Genomic DNA, 16,727 nt, shown 5'->3' with positions numbered 1-16,727 from the left:
CTTGCCACATGAAAGAGGCAGATAATAATTTATTCCTTCCTGGCAAGGCACGAATTGTTTCGCGTGCCTTATCAAGCAGCTGCGTGGTTCTCTTTCCACTGAATTTACTTTTTTGACCAGGCTACACAGTCGCTTAGGCGCCGAGAAGACAACTTCGATGCTGGCACGTTTCCCAATTCTTATAATGTGCGAGACTTGGTGCAGATACGGTACCACGGCAAGGTGAAGAGCAAGGCAAAAAACTTGTCAATAAGCTGAAATTAAATACGCTGTCAAGTAGGATAAAGAGCAGCTCTACAATCTTGTTGTAATTGTTTTTCACAGCGAAAACCCACAAACCACAGCGGCCGTTGTGCGTAATAGTCTCCGAAATTGGTACATGGCAACAGCATGTAGGGAAATTCCTTCAGAAGAAACTGAATGTTTTGTCAATTGGTGATCCCTTTAGAGTAAATCGCTCGGACGATATGATCGATATCGTGGTCCAAGGACGGGTGGTCCCTACGTAGTCATCACATGATATATCTCTGGACGCGCACTGCCTTAGGATACGGTGAACATGTTGCCTTCTATAAAGGTAGTCATACTTCGGTAGCTCGTTAGAGGTAGCTCTTTAACCACCGTTGAAACCTCCGAAGCTGTTAATGTTTTCAGATTCAGAGCTTTTAAATCGCGTGAACAGAAAGAAAGAACAGCGGGCAGCGCGTAAATGCATTCGCAAACGCAGAGTGCGTTGTTGGCGGCGCTTGCAGCCCTGAAACATCCATCAATGAAACATCCTTACATGAAACATTCATCTTCATCACACTAGGAGAACGGTGGCCATTTATCAGAGTATGCCTTTTGAAATCTGTCATCGAACGCATTCCCTCTCTTTCTTGCACTCCAACTCTATCCAAAATTTCCAGTACTCCACATCATTTCGCTGCACACATAGACACAAACAGAAAAAAAACGTTTAGTACACCTGTTGCATTTCGGGTGTTGCGATTCACCGCATTTCCATACGGATGACTTTGCCATGAATTCAGGCGTCTTGATGTTCACCTTCATTTTATGCGCTCTCATATAGGCACCATTGTTTGATGAACGTCATGAAAGTCCTTATAGCTGCCGCGGTGGCTAATTGCTTTAAGTGTTCAGCTGCTCACTAGAAAAGTTAGTTCGATTCAGGCCGCGGCGGTCTCGTTTCGATGGAGGCCAAATGCTAGAGGCTCGTGTATTATGCGATGTCAGTGCATGTTAAAGAACCCCAGGTGGTCGGCGTCTCTCATAGCTTGAGTCGCTTTGGTGCGTTAAACGCCATAAGACCACCAGAACCTATGAACGTCCTTCGTAAACTAGGCTGCCTGGATGCGCGCTGTTGAAGTCACTGGAACTTTACGCGCCGCCTCCCCGTCGCGCCCTCTTGGTTCTGATCTGTGCGCTACACAGAGCAAGCGTTCCTCATAGACCAGTAAGAGGGCGCCACCGTTTCGCCAGAGGAGCAATATGATTTCAAACGCCTGTAAACACAGCAGCGCGGAAGCGATGCAGCTGTGACAAAGAATAGGCCACTAATGCGAAAACAATAGTAGACAGCATGGCTTTGGAATAGATTACACATCTCAGCGTTCAGTGATGGAATCAGAGATGTACACACATCTACATGCACAAAGCCGCCACTGTGACTCCTGCGGCCTTCCGGAGCCCTTCACTACGGCGTCCCTCATGGCCTGTGTCACTCCCCCCACTCATGTCCCCAAATCTACATGTACCAAAACCGACAGTACGCAGACGAACCTAAGTTTTTGGCTTAGTATTGCCGATTCGTGCACAGAACACACAATGTATTTCTTGACCCATCAGACTCTACGGCTTTGAAGCGTTCACTTCAAGAAAAAATAAAGATGACACGTAATGTGACGAGCAACAATGGCAGAAAAAAGTTAGTGTGTAGTGTGAGAATGGGAAACGAGAATGAGGTGAAGTCCGAGTGGCACCACTGACACCCAAGGGATGTCCCTGCGAAATCTTGAAAGCACATGCTGATATCACTAGGAAAAGCGGAGATACTCCCACAGACATCCATCAGATATCTTTTTGTCCGCGCTTTCTGTATCCAGGGGTGGTCCGTAGAAAGTCCCTGAGGATTTTCATAGGCCTTAACAGGAAGATGCTAGGTATTGGTCAATTAATGGTGATTTTTTCTCGGGATTTTTATAGGCAAAGGAGAAAAACTTGCTGAGCCGACGTGAAAAATATTCGCAAGCGTAATTTACGTTTTCTGCGATTTCGACAAGAAGAAAGAAGTGACTACAGCTGATTTCAGCGGCGTGGTTGCTTGGCGCAATGCTGACACCTTTATGGGTAAGATTTGCACAGCATCGCTGTCACGGCAAAAATGTCAGACAACAAGAATACAGGAAACTCAGATCAGGCTGCAGAAACGCTACGAATCAGTAGTCACGAAGCACCAATATATTCAGCATATGTCCAATGGAAGAATTCCCACAAGCTTATATATACTCCAAATTCTACCCTCTTGTTGGAACCACTGGTTCTTGCACGCTAAGCAGTATTATTTCCCAAATTTTGAATCTATGATGACACAAATAGGAAACGAAAATGAGTGGATCACGTTGCAGATATCTTCCATTAGAAAGAAAGCTTAAGTGTTCACTATGCAGTCTTTGTCACGAACATTATGCAAACGTAATGAGACGAGATTCAGGTAAAAGTCCGTAATATCACCCGAACGGGATACCCACCGAATAATGGGTCAAGACATCTCTGCAGAAAGAATGCACAACAAGCTTTCGCCGCCGAGGTGGCTCAGTGGTTATGGCGATAACAGAGCGCTAACACCAGATAAAGCATAACTTGTTCCTTGTGCTGAAAGAGTTGTGTATGAAGTGCCTTTAATCTGCTGGAAGAACTATACAGCTCAAAAAGGAAGGTGCTTGAGTACCCGCCTACGAGACCACAACACTTCTTTTAAAGGAGCTTCGTCCTCAAATTTAGCTTTACGTTAGAGGGATTGTCCGCGCAACAACCAACCTAATTCTTCTAAAAAATTGTGCACCACCCTTTTTAATGAAGCCAGGGTCTGCTAAAAATACAAAGATTTATTAACAAGGGAAATCAGTGAAGCATTTCATATTCACAGAAACCATGACTTGTGCCTAAGCACCCCTTCTGTACGTGTTCATGATTGTGTGAACTAGAATATCTGGATTCATATGATTGAAGTTATCAGTTGTGGAAAACCTGTTGCCCCCTCCTTTTCGACGCAGCCGACCATCTGCCTCATCATGCGTCAGGACAGCCCTGGCTGGGCGTGGAGGGAAGTCTCCCTCATGGGGGAAGCGGAAGCATTGATGGGAGCGTCACCTAGAAGGTTACGTGCAACTCTGCGGAGCCAGTGAGAGTCTCTTCGGTATCCGGCCAGCTTCACGAGCGGTTGCAGCGGCACGCTCTGGTCACCTTCCGCGCAGTCGCACGGAGATCCGTCGTGCCTTGCCGTTGGACTTCTGATTCCAGACAGCGGAGTGCAGCAAACGCGCGCTCTCGGCACCTTCCCCAGAAAATGCTCGGGGATGGCTTTGCCCCAAGAATGCGGCGCGCATGGGAAGACCCGGCCGCCATTGTCGGCGCATACAAACGTTCGCCGCTGATACCTCCGAAGTCGCGGCCCTGCCCCAGCCGGTAAATCGAAAGCCCTTCTTACGTAGCCTTATATTTCCGAGGAATGCCTCGTTGATGCTTTGAAGGTAGCTGGCCCGTTCTGTGCATTATTTGCAAGATTAATAAATAGCATATGAATGTTAACGCTTTGTCGTCCTTCCCTTTGTTCCCTCGAGCACGAACCCCTCCGCGGTTGGCGAGCGGGAACGCTGCATCCGCGGAGTAAGAGTGCGGGGCGGAATGCTCTCCCCATATGTCCACACAGTATGTATTTTGCCACAGTATGTCACCTGCGATCCTGGCTGTGAAAAGAGTACTTGATGTGTTTCTTTCTAACAAACCGCAGTGGTTAGTCAGCCCCGGTTCTGTCTGCTTCCTCTGTCCCTGCTCCTGTTATTCGTTGATAAGGTGTCAGGACATATAAACAAGGACTTGCCACGGACATGCCTCGCAAGTACTGAAAGATGTTAGGATATTAGGCTAGAGATTCGGATATCCCTGAGACCTGGTAATTTTACTTGGGCAACACACAAGCGAGCGTTTTCACCCTTCAGCCTCCATAAGGATACAAGAAATATTTTGAAATGAAGTCAGAAATTTGGCCTTGCTTGATTGCTGTGGGCATGTAATTCGGCACGCAGCGTGTCTTAAATTTTTTTCAGCACTCAGCCATAGATTTTCTTACACTGCGACAGGTTAAATGGACTATATATAATTTTTTTTCTGTAATCCACCCTGTCGGTAGTCATAGCTAAGAAACGAGCAGTGGATCGTTCGTGTGGGAAATAATATGCGAGAACTATTGGTGCTATACGTGACGCTGGAGGAAATGTCTATTGAGAATCACTGCTATTGAAAAGGCTGTAATAAGACGGGGACGTTTATCTCAGCGGACAATTGGTTTGAAGTATATCGTAAGGTACTGCCACACGCCTATAGTCAACAGCACAAATACCCATGCCCGGAATAAAATGCCAGTGTAAGCCAAACAGAACAGTAGAGCCACTTCGCTCTTGATTAAAGCACACAGCAGTGAAGAACTTCTAAGCAAACTTTTAAAATAGCGAGGGGGTACCGCCCGACAAAAAAAAAAAACACGAACATAAGAACCGTGTTCTTATTTTCGCGTTGTGAGTACCCTTATCATGAACGACCAAGTCACCCGAACGTTTTCGCTTGTTAATAAGAGGATGTTTCGGCTCAGGTCCGATTCAAAACGAAAGAGCGAAAAATTACATCTGCAAACACATTCCGCATGGATTCATTATTTACTTGTTTTTATACATCCTTCCTTTCTGAGTGAAAGAGCACACGCATGTAGTATTCATAGGCAGAGGTGGGCATCCTCCCGAGGGCGAGCTCTAATGAGGGCGTCCTCACCCTCACCTTATGAGGATATCACTTGGTTAGGTGAGGGTGAGAGAGGTTTGGTTTATGGGAGTTTAACGTCACTAAGCGACTCAGGGTATGAGGGACGCCGTAGTAAAAGGCCCCGGATATCTCGACCACCTGGGCTACTTTACGTGCACGGACGTGACACAATACACGGGCCTCACAGAAATTCGACCGCCGCAGTCGGGATCGAATCCGCGTCTTTAGGGTAAGCAGCCGAGCGCCATTACCACTGAGCCACCGCAAGCATCAGCACATGTAAATTTGTGAGGATGAGGGTGATGGAGGGAAGGCATGATGAGGTGAGGGTGAGGGAGGGCAAGATGTGCGGTTTTAGAGTGAGGATGGAGGCCCGAACCGTACTCCGGGCTGACGTTTTTGTCTGCGCAGCCCGTTATGGATTCCTGTTTTAGAGCGCTAATTCTTAGGGCGAAGGTTCCAATGGAAGTCGTTTTTGCAGTCAGGAGGTACACGAGGAGACCTTTCGTACGAAAGGCGGGGAACCGCACGCCTTCTCCATCACCGTGTCGGTGTTGTAAACAAAACAAACAAAGGAAGCACAAAAAAAAAACGGCGCGAAATACGGGGACGAAAGAGAAACAAACACGACAGGACCAGTTCTCCTTGAAAGGAAGTACGCACGAATAGCCACAGGTAGGCTTTGAAGGAAAAGAGAAAACGCAAGAAACTTCGAAGAAGCCGGAATTAAAGTCATAAAACAGTCGGCACACTTGGGGAACGAAGGCTTACGGAGTCAGGAATAACCCAGTGAGGGGTCTGCGCCATACTGAGGGAAGGAGTGCGCGTTGATGAGGAAACATGTGCCGAAGCGGGCAATCATTGCAACGTAGTGATACAAATTTGGTCATATCTGCTCTAACCAACGCGCTTAAGAAGAAAGTGAATGAATGGATAGCTATGTCGAGTTCGACTCACCGCTGCTCGGATGGAGTGTCTCTCCATGTGACCATGTTTACGTCACGGCGGCGCCACAGCTGGTTATGCAGTACTTCTCGCCATTCGGCCTCTTGAATGGGAGCTGTGTGTGCTGCGACTACAAAGCTCGTATCAGTGTTACTAGACGCAGCACTTGTTGGAAGAAATTACCCGACAGAAGTAGGGAAGTTAGATGATGGAATGATGTCGTTGTTCTTCATTGATGATGTTCCCGCTTGTTTGCTAACCCAGCGACACTTTGCGACGAGCGGAGAGGACAGCATTTTCTCCAACTTTACCTGTTTGTTTACAGTGACGTTAAGAAGTAGTTGGCAGGCGTTCCCAGGCAGGAAAAGCTTCAAGCTCTCAAACAGGCCGGAGTCCACACCAAGCGGGATCCCCGTCAGCCTGCGAGTATTCAAGAGTATAACAGACAAACTACAAGTTTAACACTGCAGAATCAGGCCAGAACCCATCACCAAGCCAGGTATCTGCCTCCCGCTCTCAAAGGGTCCGGAATCCGCCACAAGCCGTATCTCCGTCAGCGTCTGAGTCACTACCGGATCGGACCGTCTCATTCGGTGACAGCTACGCCACTGCCCTAGTTCTCTCTTGGGCGCGCGCATTACCTCCATTTCGCGCCAGCTTCTCACTTCTATCTAATCACTGGTCTTCTGGCTCCCTCCGGAAGAAATTAAACATTACGAAAACAAGCACAACTACTCCCGTGCCACTTCCACCAACCGGAGTTAAGAAACAGTAATCACCGCACGTGCGTGCCACCTCGGGTGCTCTAGCGCCCGAGCACCGTCGCTCAAGCCAAGCAGTGCAAACAGCAAAACTTGTTTTTCGACCGGACGCGAAGACTCGCACAAGTTCCCAGTATCCGGCCCCCAGTAGCTCTCTGCAAGGGCTTCGATTCCAAACTATATATGTTTACTACTGAGGAATATCGCCAGAAGTTGCCGACTACAAAAATAACCTGAGTCTTTAAACAACTCTCAGTGAGGGTGAGGGAGGATCGAGACGTGAGGGTGAGGACCAGGGAGGGCCAGCAAATTGTAAAAATGAGAGAATTTTCCCTCCTCTGTTCGTAGGTTTAAGGTTAAGCCGATTTCCTGGAAACCACGATAAAGAATTCGAAAGCTTCTTTCGGGCATTGGCCTGTTGTTCTATTCTGTCAGCATAAAAAAGTAAACGCAGTGCACTGCTATGTACAGTTAGGGGTCCAAACATGTACGCTATACTTCATTGTTCTCTCCGCCTCGCAGACAGGAGAGGGACAGAAGGGGCAGGAGTCACCGAAAGGGGCATGCTACTGTGCCGGCCACGACCAGGTTACCGCTGTGGTGAGGGCGACACGGAGGCGTAGCCTTCGAAGCAACACCTCTTCCCAGCGCGCAAGGCCGCCAGGGAGGTTGGTGCCACACGGTGGGAGAAGTGCCTGCGCAGCGCGCCGGAGGTTTTCTTTTTCTTGGAGGAGTATTGTCTCCGGAGAGGCTGGGGCCGCTTGAAGCGACGTGGAAGAGTTGATTCGTGACTTGCTCTATCCACCAAAAGTTGTGTGCGGCGGGCATTTGCACAGCTCCATGGTACTCGTACTCTGAGCAAGATTTTTTAAGTATGTCCTGAATTTCCTGTGCCAATAAGTATGAGTTCAGAACACGCCACAGACTAGGGATGGCACCTGAGGAGTCTGTGAGCTACGTCCGCCATTCACTGGTTAAGAGGGTTCACCAGTGACAGTATCTATAGGAAATACATGGGAACTTTCAGAAGCTGTAGCGTGTCTAAAAATGGCTAGATTTTCATGAGGTCTGTGGCAGCGTTTTCTTTTTTTAGTGAATAAAGGAAACGTTGCAGGCAGATAACATTTTTTAGCTTGCATTATTTTACAAATCACAAAATTGCACTTTTAGATATGTCGGTCTTTCATGTCATCTCCCGAAAAAACTAAGCCAAATATCAGGATTTCGTCCACAACATTTCCTCCCTTTTTCTTTCTTGATTGTCAAGCCGCAAATTTCATTCATATCGAGCTTAGCCTTTGCGTTTTATAGGCTAGGGGATTTGAAATTCGCGCCAATTTTAACTAGCGTGACGTGGCTCTATCTGGCGTCAGAATATTTTGTCGCTACTACACTCTACCACCAATCTCTTGGTTGTCTGTGTTCGTGCGCGCAGGTTTTTACTCAGAATTTGGACGGACTTGAGTTCTTTCTTTCGTTTTTTTTTCTAGCATGGGCTGTATTCGGAAAGGATTTCTGCTTTTCTTTTTTGCTCGAGCTCTTGGAGCGGAAAGGAAGTGGGATACAAGGCCACACCCAAAAGCGCCCCCCTTGGCCCTCCCGGCAGCCACACAATAAGACATTGCTAGTGCCAAAACACAGGAAGGGGGCCTCCTATTCATTCAGGACAGTGTGGGAGAACAGCACTGTTCCTTGCCCAGCGCAGGGACGCAGTAGCCCAGATGTCGATATAAGTCAAGAATACAGCCGCAAATACTCCTCATAGGAGGCCCTCGAACCAATAGCGGCGCTTACATGAACCCAACACGCTTGGTTATTGAGTTATCGGGCCGAAAACCGGTACGGGCGCCGATTCGGGAGTCGACGGATCGGGTGCGGTCAACTACGCCGCAACGGGTAGGTGATTCAACTCGGCCCTGGCCCGATGTGCTTGTAAATGCTGTCGAGTCGAAAAATAAGGTTATTGAGAGGGGAGAGAATAAATACGAACTTGCTTTTCCTGAGCGCCGTTGCGCCTCCGATACAGCGATGGCGTGCCTCAAACTTTGAGGCTGGTATTGCTTGCTCGACGCGTGGTGTCGCTACTGTTGAAACGGTGTTGAATCGCTGAAATCGAGTTCATGTAAACACGCATAGATTGAGTTGGATTGACCATGCTCAACCCGACCTCCGAATCGACCTGACGCTATCGGGCTAATGTAAACAGGGCTAATGGCGTAGATTGTCATGACGTAGCGATTAGCCTCCTTTTACTCAGGCACTTGCCAATCACCTGCGATTTCATACTCGCGGTCAACTATCTCGGGCACTGCAACAGCCCACATCAAGGTGCAGGGGAGAAAGGACCGTCTCCTTCCTTTTCCTGCTCAGCCTCTACAGCACTGGAACTGCGACGTCATGAGAGCCAGTCGAAGCCAACGTTCGCCTCTGGCTCCAAGCTAGTGAAACCAGAATGTGTCGGATCGACACGGCATCAAAACATCGGTTCTCTAACGAATCTTTGGTCGAGTGTTGCTCTTTTTCCCAAATTCTCCTCCCGACCAGGCATATCTCTGCCAGAATGTTCGCATTATCAGTGCAGGTGCTGTCCGCTGTACGCGGATAAGCGTGGGTACACCTTGCCTGCAGAAAGGGGCTGGCGTATTTCCGAGCTCTCTACTCCAGAATAGACATCTCTGTGGTATAAATAACGTGATGTCAAACGTTCATCGCCTGGCTGGCAAAATCATCCAGTTTTGCTTCTGAACCGGTTTCGCATGTGTCAAGCGTTCCCCAACCGTCTTTATTCTCCTAGTTAGATACTCCTCGGTATGCGCCACACCTAGTCGCACCTCCTGCACTACGCTTCCAAAATTCGCATATTTTAATCAAAAAAATGCTAAGGGGCGCTATATAAGTACAAATATAATATATACAATGAATGAAAGTATACCATACATACAAAGTAAATATAAAACGCAAAAAAAGCAGGGCGCATAATGAGATTTCCCGGAAACCATAGTAGGTGTGAAATTTTCGCTTTCAAACCCGTGACGTCATGACAATTCCGGTGCGCTGCTGTTTTTATGTACACAGAAAGAGCACACGGGGTTGGCGTGGCTGCAGCGCCCATCTTTTAATTTATTAAATAACAATTTTTATTGTTTTTAAAAATAAACCACCAATATCAACTTCGTCCACAACAGTTGGAACTCGCTTGCGCAATGACGAAATTTGCGTTCAAAGTCACCACCAAAAGCAACAGGACTATCTCAGTGCTTTTGCAAACCACACATCTCACCCTTTTAAACAAAGTTTGATTTGTTTCGCTGTAAAATTATAAGCAGTGAAGGAGACATGAAACGAAGTATTTAAGCAGTAATTTAGTTACTGACGTGACCATCACCCATAAATAAACTGAAGAATTCTGCGACGCCGATAGCAACAAACGTGGTCGGTGGTCATCGAAGAGGATCCTTCAAGATAAGGCGCTAAAACAACTAAACAACCCAGAATAATGTCGAAATAGTTGTGCCTGGCTGCAATCCTTCCAGATAACGCTGTGCGCATCTCGCATAACAAAGTGATATTCCCGCGCCCCAACGGTTTTTAACTCGAACAAACAAGTAGTACAACAGTTTCGCGGCATTATTTCTGTCTAAGAAGCATCGGCTGGATGCTTAAACGAAAAGTAAGGTCAACAGCAGCAAAGACAATGCAAAATAAACACTGGCAGCGCAAACAGCTTTTCTCCGAGGCTGCGTCGTCGACACGCTCGTACACGGTCACCAGGCTTGTATTGCGTGTGGCGACGGAGTAATACGCGCAACACGGAATAGCCGGCTGAAGTGCCGAAGGGGAGGAGTTCCCAAGGTGTGTCAAAAAATGACTCACAGTTATCTGTTCTGGCAAGGCGAAACCAACGCTACTTCTAACTACAGGCTGTATACCCCACCTTACCATCGTAAATGTATTTTCGCAGAAAAGATGCGAGGGAGCTTAGAGGGACTCAAACCGGAAAACATACTTTTCGTCGTGGCAGCTGAGTAGTGGATTACTGGAAAAAGGTCCATTCTGTGACCACCAGCCCCTGAGACCGGATTTTCTGTTTTGCTTCCGCCTCCCAGCTTTGGCAGCATATGCACAGAAAGTTCTCAGTCCTACTTTTTGTTCGCGGAAGAAGTGATACTTTCGTGTCGCGGTCAAGGAGGTGTCGCGGTAGAATTTACACACCTGGAGAGGAAATAGAAGTTCTCTCCTTTTTGTGGTACTTAAGTGCTGCCATCTATTGACAGAAAAAGCTCAACTCCGAGTGGCCTCGTAGCTGGTGAGCCCTCTTAATTAGAATGGTAGACTAAAAAAAAGAAGAAGCTTGAAACTCTCCCTTCACCAGCTCACCTTCAACGTCAGCTAAGTGGCAGTCAAGCTTTACTTCGATCTTTGATGAACCAGCGAAAAAAGACAACAGACAAGTGAAAGAAGGACCACGTGGAAGGAAGCGCTGAACTAACAACTTTTATTCCTGGGCAAACGGGGCTAACATATTTACACAGTTTCTTGCCCAGAGCCATGATGTAGACCTATGAAGTATATAAATATTTGTTCCCGTTTATTCTGGAACAAAAATTGCCAGTTCAGCGTTTTCATCCACGTCGTCTTTGTTCTACTGGTTCGTTGATTTTTTTTGCGCTGGTTCATCAAGAGAGAGAGAAAGAGAAGGAAGGAAAGGCAGGGAGGTTAAGCAGGCGATGCCACGTAGGCTACCCTACACGGGGGGAGGAGAACAAAAGGAAAAGAAAAACAAGAAAGAGCAGCAACAAAATGAGTTTTTCACGTGTCCATCGACCGCTATGACAAGGGGATAGAGGGCGCACACTTAAATTTTATAGTCAGCAACTCAACCCCGAGTTCTTTAAGAAATTGAGGAGCGCCTTAACCACTGTCCTTTCTGATGAGGGCCTTGTCCAAGGCCGCAGAATTTTGATTTCTGAAAGAGGACGAGAGCCCAAGCGATGAAGTGTCGCAGCCAGGAAGGCACGCTCTCACTCAAAACGAGAGCAGTCACAAATTATATAGGTGTCCAATCGATTTACCGCAACCACACTACTCACATGCTGGAGAGTCTGCCTTTGAGATGCGGTTGGAATAGACGTTTGTGAACGCTACTCCCAGCCACAGGAGGCACAACAGCGTAATATCACAGCGGGAGAGGCCGAATGATATTTGAAGTGGAAGTGAGCGGTCGAAGTGGTGCGAGGGGGATGTCCAGCCTCCAGGGGTGGAACACGACTGTACAGTCACGTTTCGGGCGAGCATTTGAAGGTGCCTTGCTGAATCAAATCTATTTAGTTGTATGCGGAAAGTGTTGGTTGTATCGTGGGCCGATCGAACGGCATCATGAGCTAAGGCTTTGCCAACAATGCCACTATGGCCTGGTACCCACTGGAAGATGATTTCATGACCCTCTGCTATTGCCTGGTGATGCAGTTGTCAATCCGCTACAAGCTGCTCATGATCGCTACGGCTCAGGGCAGATTGAAGAAATTGCAAGGAAGCTTTAGAGTCAGAGAAAACAGCCCATTTTTTAGGTGATTGTTGAGAGATGTACTTTACCGCCGCAAGAAGTGCAGCCAATTCTGCGCCAGTAGAGGAAGTCTAATGCGAAATTAGTTGGCTAATTTTGGTCTGTCTGGCAGGAACAACCGAGCGCAAGAAGAGCTTTTAGAGGTTACCGAGCCATCCGTACGTATAGACATCAGTACGGTCCCAATATTCAAAGTGTAGCACGGACAATGTCAGTTGCTTAAGGGCTGGCGTTAATAAATTTGATTTCTTTGCTTTCCCCGGATTAGCAAGGCGCACACATGGGAGCCGCAGGGACCACATTTGAGAGGAAGGTCGTGCTGCCTGGGTGAACTTTTTTGGAATGGACGACTTGCATTGCTGTTGCCGTTGCAAATGCAGAATGTGGTTTCTGCAGAGGCACAGGCGCAAGGTGATGCTGTGAAATCCTTGAAATAGGTGCATCGAAAGGAGTTTAAGGCAATATACGTTGAAATCGGGTTGTCTTTGGCGAATGCAATGCTTCCCAATGGTGTTGTGCTCCGAGCAAGATCTACGCATGTGCAAAGGGAATGACCCTGGACTGTCCGGAGGGCACGCAAGTTAGTCTTGCGCGTGTTAGGAAGCACGGGTGTGTTGTCCCTCATGAATTCCAGAAATAGTGTTCTGTACAACTCCAGCATTGACTGTATTCACGAACCCACATGTTTTTCCGCCTAGAAATCGGAGTAAGTGAGCGATAGATATGTTAGCTTTATTTTTTCAGTAGGGCGCAATGCGGGCTCCATGATATATTTCGGTCTATCAGAATCCCTAAGAAACGATGAGATTTGTAGTAAGAAATGATGCGACCGTTGATGTATACCGAATATGGAGTCATACATTTGCGCGCAAATGCCACTAGCGCGCACTTTTCCGGTGAAACGCTGAGACCTTGTTTTTGGAGATAAGATGAAGGTACTAACGCGGTCGAGTTATAATTGTTTCCTCTTTTTATCAACATAGACTGACACCATATCTCATAGTACATCATTTATTTTGAGGCAATTTCACTCGCGTAAACATTTGCTCTTACTGCTGATGCTCGCACTGAGCAATTACTTCTTAGTAATCTATGAGAGCACATACACCGCTGCAGTGTATGACAATGATTTCTCCACGACATCTATGATTTAATGAATGTGTTCTTTTTCTCTTCACGTGGAGAAAAAAATTTTATGGCTTTTTTTGTACCCTTGAGTACAATAAACTAAAGGGACAACTGGCTCCTTTCAGCGGTTTCTCTTGACACACAGTCACTGTTCTTTGGTAAAATTAACACATTTCTTTCAATTATCACAACAAATTTTCCACGTTCTTGTCTTTGAACTGTGGTTCACGCACGTAATTTTACTCTAATTAGTACCTCACCAATTCGTGCGTATCTCGTTCACTTCCGAAATTACCACATTATTATGCTTCCCCTGCCCCTTTTTACCACCTTAGCCAAGTGAACATGCCTACGTGGCCTAGTCGGCAATGTGTCTGGCAGGCGACCCAGTTGTAGTGGGTTGGAATCCAGACTAAAATTTATGGAAATTTTCTTTCTGTAATAAAAATTTCTTCTTGAAGTTAAGTCGTTTGAGACATACATCGACATTTATTCATATTAGTTGTCTATTCAATTGTTTTAATTACAGACATACATGCATGACATCACGCATGACACCACGCATGACATGGTTTTTTCGACACAACAACACCGCCGAGACGATGCCAGGTTTCCCGCTGAACGGGGAGCCTTAACACCGTCGCGTGAAAATGCGTTCCTTTTTCGTTACCCGAGCGCACAAATACGTACCGGATAAGCAGAGAAACAATGCAGGCATATGCTGTGATCCTGAAGAGAACAATTAATGCCTCCCGCCCCTTTGAGGTCAGACGATGACATGGTGCATGGGACACGAAACAATTAACCGAATAATAGCTGCTGACCGCATTGTTCACTTCAACGCAATCAATTTTTCCCGCTTTTGAATGGTCATCAATTCTTACAACGGGACAATAGTTACAATCAAAGCCATGTCACCACTGCTCCTAGAGAATGATTCATTAGTGTTGGTGGGTGCGGACATGGAATTAATACCCGTTACGCGCAAATTGCTACTTTCTGGGAAGAGTTACGACACAAAATGTGCGGTGTGAATGCAGACGCCTCCCTTGCTATTACGCTTTCTTTGTTCCTGATGTGGTACCTAGGCACACCGCATTCGTCCCCTAGTTGACGGTTCGGCTGGATATCCTTTAATGAGGCTGTTGCAATACAAAGCACCTCGGCATGACATCCACAAGTCACTCTAATTTCGAGTGGCTGTGCTTAGTACGATGATACAGCCGAAGTACCCAGTGCACTTAGCTAGCTTGTGGTCACGTTCTTCATGAACGTTTGTTTTCATGCCTCCTTGCTCTCAAACGTTCGCAAAGATAATGCTTTAATTAATGCGCAAGTTACTAAGTCTTAATTTAAAACAGGTGGCAGGTTGGCATAAACGACGCGATAGCTAGAGGACTTCGCTCTGGCGCTGGTCTTTCCTTACATCTCCTGGCGATCAATTATGGATTTGGCATTTTGATATAACGATGAAATGTCATGGTTTTTGCCTCTGGCATGAGTGTATTACAGATCTTTCCAGCTAACGCTCCCGTGATCAGTTAGCCAGCAACCCGGCCATGCTCACAGTTCGGACCTGAACGTGCGTAGCGTTTGCATTTACCCACATTTTTCTTTCAAGGCCATCTCTGTCTGCCGCAGCAATGGTAGACGATCTGTAGTTCAATTTTCGCGACAGGAGGCATCATGCCTTCGTTCCGTTTACATATCACAGTGAGCACAGCTAGGCGTTCACAGAATCTAATTGAAAGGCGGCATCGAAACATGACTCAAAATTCTATGCGGCATTCAGTGCAACCGTGGAAGCCTTAATATAGTCTGATATTGGGCGAGTGGTTCGCTAGGCGGAATCTCCATTTAAATGCATGTGGTGGCTCTGCGAAGGGGGGGGGGGGGGGAGGGGGCATTTCCCCTTCTCTTAAACTGTGAACGAAGTAATCACCGGTTTTTCCTGTCATGTGTCCGAAAGACGAATTTTTCCCATTACTTTGTTGCTTTCGCACCAGAAATTTTATGGCGGACTTCATACTGGACGCTTGGCCAGTCGTTGGGAAAAGCAGTTCGGAACTTCGGATATTTCTTCGCTGTTTAGCCAGCGGGGATCTCGAATCGTGGCTGTCGCGGCTTCAGCCAGGCTCATTTCGAATGTCTTTAATCGTAGTCAATGTACGTGCTTGTATATTGGTTTGGTTTATGTAGATTTAATGTTCCAAAGCGACTCGGACTATGCGGGATGTCGTAGTGAAGGACTCCAGAAATTTCGACCACCTGGGTTCTTCAACGTGCACTGACATCGCACAGTACATGAGCCTCTAGAATTTCGCCTCCATCGAAATTCGACAGTCATGGCCGGGATCAAACCCGCGTCTTTCGGGTCAGCAGCCGAGCACTAGAACCACTGAGCCACCGCGACGGCCTGTTTGTATATTGGCACGTGCCTTTTCTAAATATTGCCTTCCATCGCAACCCTATTTCTTAACCTTTCTCCCTCTACCAGTAGACACTAGCAGACGAGAGGATTACATTTCCGGAACATTGACTTCATCTGCAAATAAAATTCCTCTACAAGATAAGCGACACTTGTTAAAAACTTCACAGTAGTAGCTTATAAGTGATGGAGAGCAACTGATTCACAGATATAGCAATCCACACAAGTAAAAACCGCCTTACCGGAATAGTGGAGACATTAGAATAGGCATAGTTATTGCACATCTTCGTACTGGGAGGGAATTCGGACTGTCAGGCGCATTTAGTATCTCATGCCACATGTTATGTGCTGTGATTAACATTCGATTCATTAAGACAAATAGCAGTACGCGGCTCTCCGATTATTGTCAAAACCTTTATCCAGACAACCACGTACAACAGAACGCCATCCCAATGTGGCGATACATGCGTCTGCCTTTGAGTTCTGATAGGCTGCCGGTTGTAACTGACGTTTTTGTACATTTTGTCCGCCCCTATCATATCCTCTTATGGAGGTGTTGCGTATGATATAAAGAAATAATTCTTAATATTAGGCAACCAGGATGGTTATTCAACGGCAGGAGAGATTGTCATTGGTGAATACGCTGAAACAAAATCGTTATGGAACCAAAGTCTTTAGGCGGATCCCTAACTACACTTGAAATGGCGTTTAAAAAATGTGCTAATTAACTAGAAGTGCATTGCAAAAGCACAAAGGCGCGTCGACACAAATATGAAGAGGTTCGGCAGCGTGAACAGCACCAACGTGACTGACATTAATTTCTTAACCACGAATGTTTTTACAAAGCAGCTCTTCATGGCCATTT

This window comes from Amblyomma americanum, chromosome 4 (genome assembly GCF_052857255.1).
Source record: "Amblyomma americanum isolate KBUSLIRL-KWMA chromosome 4, ASM5285725v1, whole genome shotgun sequence".
Taxonomy (NCBI): domain Eukaryota; kingdom Metazoa; phylum Arthropoda; class Arachnida; order Ixodida; family Ixodidae; genus Amblyomma; species Amblyomma americanum.
This window is presented reverse-complemented; position numbering follows the sequence as displayed.